We start from the raw sequence: 7,947 nt of genomic DNA, 5'->3' as shown, positions 1-7,947 counted from the left end.
ATTTGGTCTACGTATACTGATCAAATATATTCTACACAAAACACGACAAGCAAATATTCAATTATTGGATGCCTAAAATATTTTTTCAGTCTGTTCTTCGAACCTGTCGGTACATGGTTAGGTTACCTTGAATATTTCAGTTGATTTTTTCCATGTTCGGTGTTTGATATTGTTTACTACTGTTGAAAATTGAAGAGTGGCAAACAAAATAGTGTTTGTACAAATATCAAATCAAACCTTATCTGTCAAAAAATAACAAATATTTGACCTCCGGGCAAACAGTGTACGGCCACCTTAAAAATGACTGGCGATATATTTTTCAACAATGCTGCTACCGTTGGCAAAGTTATAGCAAATGCTCCCACTTGAAAACCCACCTTGAAGAAAAACATTCGTTAATTTAATTTCACTGGGCATATAGTGATTTATCTTGTTTACTCTGGGTCAGATGTTGTGTAACTGCGACGCACAACCGATATAGAGTTGTTCCCAGTTGGGTAATGTCAATGCAAATAGGATTCGTTTTATTGATTAAAAAATGCAGGTGCTCCGTCAAAAAAACTTGCTATAAAAAGTGCTCTGCCATAAAAAAAAATGAAAACCCCTGATGTTCAGATTACGGGAAGAAATTCTTTGGATCAACTTCGCTGTTAGTAGATCAAAGCTACAGATATATATATTTATCAATGAAATTCATATTTTCAATAAGATTTACCCTTTTACATTTAGTTTCTCTTCCTCCTGCAATAGATATTCTGCCTCGGAAGATTGCTTTTTATCTGCGAATTTTAACCCACGTGTTGTTCGTTTTAATTCGTTTTGTGTCCTGTCTTTATCATTTTAATTAGGTACAATATTCAAATTATGTATGAAATTAACTATGGCTATAGTTCAATAAATTCACTTGTTTTATCTATTATTTTAACTAGTATAATCAATTTGGGAATAACTTTCTTTTAAATCGTGATTTTTAAACTCGCACTTTCCACCATTAACCCTTTACGTTTTTTGCCTATTTGACAACTGACTAGTCCGAGAGTCAGTTGTAGCTCGTTTTTCGACTCGTCTACTATTTGATGTTTTAGTGGCTCTGTTTTCCGACGAAGCCGCTCGTGTTCCCTGCGGTGTTGTTTCTAACACCTGTTCTAAATGGTTCAGCCTGACAATATTTTTTTATTTTTGAATTTTGACCCAAAATCAATGCACGAACGAATATCGTTTCGAATGTGATGAATATCAATTTGTTGCTTTTGATATTCAAAGTATAAATTACAGCGAAGTTATGAACCCCTCTCAATGCCGCATTCATTCATTATAGCAAATTTGTGCACGCATCAGCGATATGAACAAAATTAACTTGGTTGTTATTGTCAGCAATATAATGAGGGCAGTGAGGGCTGAAAAATTATAGGTGATTGTATTCAAGACACGACCGCATTGTTGACGTAGAACTACGCTGTGGTTGAATTCAAGTCGCTTGTTTATAACTGCGGATAGTATTTTATAATGCTACGAAAATTCTAAAATAACCATTCTACCGGTTTGGTCGCCCAGAAATGTTTTTTTTTTAATTGATGAATTATTTGACGATAATTGTTTGCCTCCCCTCTTTGTTTATATTTATCATTACGACTGCATAATTTGCAACACAAAACAATCGTCAATCATAGCATAAAAAATTAGGCGATTGTTGCATTGTTACAGAGTCAATACACACGAGAACAGATACAAATAGAATTTCAGCGTAGTGAAGATGCACTATTTTTACGTACGGGATATGAAGCACGCACGTATGCACACAAATATCCATATATCGATGGCTTGAGGCAACTAAATATACACACACTTATCTCCGTTTCGCACTGTTCTCAACAGGAGCACTTTCTGTTGATATTGCCAGTCTAGATTAGCTTAGCTGTCATCCTTTGTGGAGAGAGTTTTCCTACCGTCATGCGAAAAAAAATCACTGACAAAATTCCAGAACATTTATTTTCTTGGTGAGCTGACGATAGCCTAGCTTGATGATTCCCCACACAATTGTGTAGCTCAAAACCTTAATGCAATGGCGTCAGTTTGATGCAATGATTGCAATGCCAGAGAAATCAACGAGTGAGTAATTTGGTCGCGTCCACAGCTCAATCCGAAACGAAGACATGTGATGACGCAAAACAAGGAAGGGCAAGCGATATTCATTGCTTTGAATACAGAACGATACTGAATGTTTGACTTCCTTCCTTGTTTGAGACTTTAAACTTCTTCAGTTCATGCGTCTCTAACCTTCAAGGGCCAAAGGAAAGGGCCTTTGGAAAACTCTACTCTTCGCTCATATTACTCCTTGAGAAAGGCATTCGATCCATCGCCGTCCAGCAGCAACGATGTTTTTCAGTCGATTTCCTCACGAAGAATGAAAGTTTGGCTCAGCGAGATCCACTGTTTATACTCTAGGCGAATATTTTCCTTTGTTCACGGAGACTTTACTCTTACGATTTCCCCTTCGTTGCTTGTTATTGACAGCACTGTTAGGGAAAGCACAAAAACAGACAGAGCAAATGTATGAGGAAAAAGGAATGTTTCCAATTTTCATCAATTTAAACCATATACAGACTATGGGATTGTAATGTATAGCATATCAAACAAATCTTAGGGAATTCCCGTTTCGTTTGGTATGTAAATCGCCAAAATGCGTTCGCGGCAAAAATAGTTATTAACGTTTACTTTATTTCATAAAAACGTGACCTGTTTTCTGATTTGGCACCCTTAATGAAAGACGTAGTTCTACGTCAAAAAAGTCATTTACACTGAAATAAAATCATATTCGTTACTCGTGAATATTCGTTGATATTCTAAGACACTGGCTATCTCCCAGTCAAATTTTTAATGCGGAAGAAACCGGACTTTATTCCAAATCCAATCCTTCGTCAACTCTTGTCATAATGGACGAATCATCGGGCAACAAGGAGCGTGTGGTGTTTATGTCTTGCGCGATTGCAGATGGTTTGTTCAAACTCCCGCTTGGTCAAAACTACCTCGAGCATTGAAGAACATTCATGAGCTGCCCGTTTACTATGCTTTCTCTAAGAATGCCTGGATGACCCGGTGGTTTTTCAAGGAGTTTGTTCCCAAGGTCCTTATGCGTGAGGTACCGTTTGATTCCAGGTCATGGAAAATGCCATTGGATTTAATTTTAAGGGACTGTGTCAAGTCACTTCCCTATGTCAACAAGCCAGCAACTTTGCACTGCAAGGGGTCCTCAATGCCGGTAGTATAATCCTACAGGAAATCACCCAACAAACGAGGAAATATTAAGTGTGGCTTACCTATTCGACCGTTGTCTGCTGAAGGAGGAAATGATGTGAAATGTGTGTTAATACTGCTGCTATGATATAACACCAACATCACTGTTATACTGTCAGCTGCGAGGGGTAGAGCATTGTGCATTTAATCTTTCTTCTACGCACCTCGCACCATCTAACGCGAAATTCGCAACATTCCGTTCGAAATGTGTGACCGAGTGGTGAAAAATTAGGTCCAACGGATCAATCCCTGTAAACGGGCCCGTGGTGGTCATATGACCGAGATCGAATCGAACCGAATCGAATTTCATTCTTAAAATGTAAGATATTGATGAAGTTCAAACAGCCAGAATGAATTTGAACTCAATATATCAAGAAACTTGTGTTTATTTAAAAAAAAAAAGATGACAAGTTCTCAATAAAAGACCCGTATAAAGTATATGAACAAATTATTCAAAATTTCCAATCTGAAAATAAATAAAAGTGGCTTGGTTATATCTATATCATAAACACAAGGTTGACGTAGGACTAGTAGGACTTTTATACTATTGGTATTTCAAACATGAAAGTTCTTTCACCTCTACTATCTGTAAAGACGATTTTCCCATGCTCCTCGGTTTTGTAGTCCGTGTTCGGGAAACTGTAACTTCCTGTTCGTTACACGTAAGTGACTAGCTCAAACAGCACGACGTTCTAACCACAGGGTCGTTCCCCTAGCGCTCACCCGCAGCATCAAGCTGTCAATGGGGAGCTCTGGGTTAATTTCCTAAAGGTGTTATACACACGCTTAAGCAACGAGACCTCGCTAAAGGTAATGCATTCAGTATGAACATCATTTCTCATTTTGAATTGTATCATATGATGATTCGATATGATCAGGACAATGCCATTCTACGAGCTGTGCCAAGAATTTATAATCGATATATGCGCGTGTGTTCAAACAAAAAATTTGGGATTCGGTCCCACATATTGCTGGATGTATTCGGTTGAATGGTACAAGCGAGGATTACCTCAAACACACATTTTTAGTTTAGTTAGTCGACAAAATCGATAGGCCCTGAGTAAATCGATAGTGTAATTTTCTTAGAAATTTCAGATCAGTTTGCTGATCAACTATGAACCCGTAATCTGAAATCCGACCGAGTCAGAATTACCCGAACGGTTTTTAATTTGCATTCTGTAATCCGTTCGACTCAAGTCCAATCGAGTTGTGCAAATGTAACAACCTTGCCACACAATTCGACATAGCCGACATTGAGTCCCGTGTTCCATTTATGTGAACTAAAAATGGTCATGGACTTTCGGGTGGAAAAACACGCTTTTAAGACAAAGTTTTCAAAAGAAAAATTAGCTCTACATATCAAATTATTTCCATGTAAAAAAATAATACATTTTCTGCAAGTGGGGAAAACTCTTGAACGAAAATTGTGTCTTATGATGATTTTATACAGTCTAAAATAGTTTGGTCAATGTTTTGGTGGAAATGCGTGGAAATTTATGAAATAAAAGTTAAATTGAGGTCAGGACTATCTCTTCCATGTATCTAAACGACATCCTGTAATAATTTTTATTCATTCACAAGTATCAACAACGCAGACAATAACATTGAAAATCGTTGAGATCGGGTCAGGTCGTGAAGGTGAAGAGCAAATCATACATTTGCAAGTCCGTGAATAAAAGAAGAAATATTGCTGTGTTTCAAGTTTAGAATGCCAATGTGAACACTCCTCGACTGAATGACAATTATGAAATAATGGTTCATTGAAGTTGCCTGACGTATGGTTGGTTTCTCAATTCATGAACGGGACTCAAGAGTTATAAATTTAGCCCTCCTTTTTTCCATTTTCCTACTTAACACTAAAATTACCAACAGTTTTTGTATACCTTTTTCTACCAAACCGATCATTTTGACCAGCGTGATATTTAGTTGTCAAAATTTAAAATTTTCAAAGGATATAAACTTAATGTGCATTTAACTTTTAAGAGATTATGCATTAATTACGTTTTATTTAACACCCAAAATATTCACTAGACATAAAATCTATGGCAGAACAACGTTTGCCGGGCCAGCTAGTATATTATACAAATGATATACACGTATTGGGAAATAGAGGATCTCCTGTTATTTTTCGGCTTTATTAACGCGATAAGTTGGAAACACCATTTTCATGTATATTATGTACCTGAAAGGTTCAAACCAGAAAGTCTACTTCCAAGACCTCTAACATTCCATTGCAGGGCTAGATTATTGGAATTTTTGAAATTTATATTTGTGGTAGTCATTTGAAAAATGCAAATAATGGCAGAGACAGATGAACTACTACCAGAAGCAGATGACTGTAACCTTTTTGTATTTAAATTTGGTTCAATTTCCATTCTCGTTTCTGTGTGTGTATTTGCTGAGTTCAATTATTAATTGTTCTCTGTTCCTTTTTCAGGTGGGGTTTTACTAAGTTCCTTTGTAAAAGTTTTTTTAGCTGGTAGTCATCCGTTTTCTGTTGTTAGGTGTCGTTTGTGTTGTTTGAAGTCCGTTTTTTATAATGTAAATAGTATGTTCTTCTGGATGTTCTAATTTCTATTCCATTTTCATTTCATTCATTTTCATATTTATTCTTATTTTGCAACGTAAGACCAAGTCTTTTTTATGTTACATTGAGTTGTTCCTAGTAGAAAGTGCCACTTATCAATTTGGATTTACGAGTTTTAAGTTACACAAAATATTAAAAATTTCTTATCAAAAAATGCTCTTTACAATACACAAATATACTAACTTAACTGAAATACTCTTTACATCCTCGTTTGAAAGCTAAGAATGATTTTTGATTAGAAAGATATACAGGTAATGAATTCCAATGTACGACACCTCGAACAAAAAATGAGTTCCCGTACTTGGTTGTACGATACCGCGGTAATATGTATTTTTTGTAACGATTGCTCCTCATAATTTGAAGTTTACTGTGCAAATAATTCGGTTGTTTTGAACTCGCGATGTTATGCAAAAGAAAGCAACAACGAAGTTTGCTGAAATGTATTAATCGACATCCAATAAGTATATGCTGCAGATGTGAAACGCTAGAATACCGACTTAAATTAAAAACGTAGCGTATACATGAGTTTAAGGCGACCTTTAATTTATTGAAGGTAGCCACATAAATAGAGTCAAGTAAAAAATCGCATGCTATAAAATACGGGAGAATTAAACTTTTAAATAACATCAGTTTTGTAGCAGTGGATAAGAATGATGAATTTCTGGAAAGAGTTCGCAAACAGGCATATATTTTTCCACATTGTGACATTACATGATTGTCCCATTCGAAGTTTGATTCGATACGTATGCCTAAACTGATTGCTCTGTCGACGAATTGAACAATCTCATTGTTCAACAACAAAACCGGTTTCAGTGAATCGTTTAAAGAACCACCAATAAAAATTGCATTTGTTTTATTAGCATTCAGTGCTAGTTTATTTTTGCACGCCCATTCATAAATTCTCGCTATGTCTTCATTAATTTTCTGAGATATTTCAATTGCACATTTTCCTAAACCGGCGAAGAGGTGAATTTCGCAATTTTGAATTACACAATTATTGAAAACCACCTGCGATCTTGAACACAGATACGATTTAATTAGGTTACCTGCATGATCTGAAAATGTAAATTTCGTTTTTAATTTTTGGCACAGTATTTCATGACAAACGGTGTCAAACGCTTTGGAAAAATCTAAAAGAACTAGGACTACTGGCCTTCCGTTGTTAATCACGACTCCAATATCAACAAATACTTTGAGCATTGCTGTTTTTGTACTGTGTTTCGCTCGATAGCCGGACTGAAATGGACTTAACAGGTCATACCTTTTTATATAATTACTTATATTAATTTTGATATTTTTTTCGAACACCTTTGATAATGCACAAAGGATACTGATAGGTCTCAAGTTGTCCAATGAGCTCAAATGGGTTTTTTTTTTCTTTATGGGTATAACTTTGGTTTTATTCCAAGCATCTGGAAAAACGCTCGTAGTAACTATGTGGTTGAATAGGTGCGTTATTGGTTCAATTAATATCAGACAAATAACCTTCAAAAATTTTAATGGCAACATATCTAGCCCAAGAGCATTTGATTTGATTGCATTCATGGCATAAATAACGTCTTCTTGGTTGATACTATCAAAGTAAAAAGATTCACGCTCACATACGTTGATTCATTAGAATTATGAATTATTGTGTGATTATCAGTAAAAGTTCTGCCAAAAGAGTGATTGATTTCATCAGCAGTGAACTTATTGACAGTTTGTGTCTCCGGTGTTTTAATTCCTAGCTTCTTGACATTTTTCCATAATTCTTTTGTTGGCAAACTCGTGTTTAGCCTGGCTGAAAAATAGTTTCGTTTGGCAGATCGTATGAGCTCATTTACGTTGTTTCGTGCTCTTTTAAAATCAAGAAGAGCATTGGGGGTTTTAAGATGTTTCTATCTCTTATATAACAAATCACGTTTAACAATTTCTCTACTTATGGTAGAATTGAACCAAGGATTGACCTTCTTCTTAGAGTAGATTGTACGAATAGGAACGAACATATCGTGTAAATCCGTTAACAAAAAATCCGTATTGAAAAACTCCAATTTTTGTTTGGAGTTATTTGTGTTGTAAAAATAACT

The sequence above is a fragment of the Toxorhynchites rutilus genome, chromosome 2 (genome assembly GCF_029784135.1).
Source record: "Toxorhynchites rutilus septentrionalis strain SRP chromosome 2, ASM2978413v1, whole genome shotgun sequence".
In the NCBI taxonomy this organism is placed as follows: domain Eukaryota; kingdom Metazoa; phylum Arthropoda; class Insecta; order Diptera; family Culicidae; genus Toxorhynchites; species Toxorhynchites rutilus.
Note: the sequence above shows the minus strand (reverse complement) of the source record.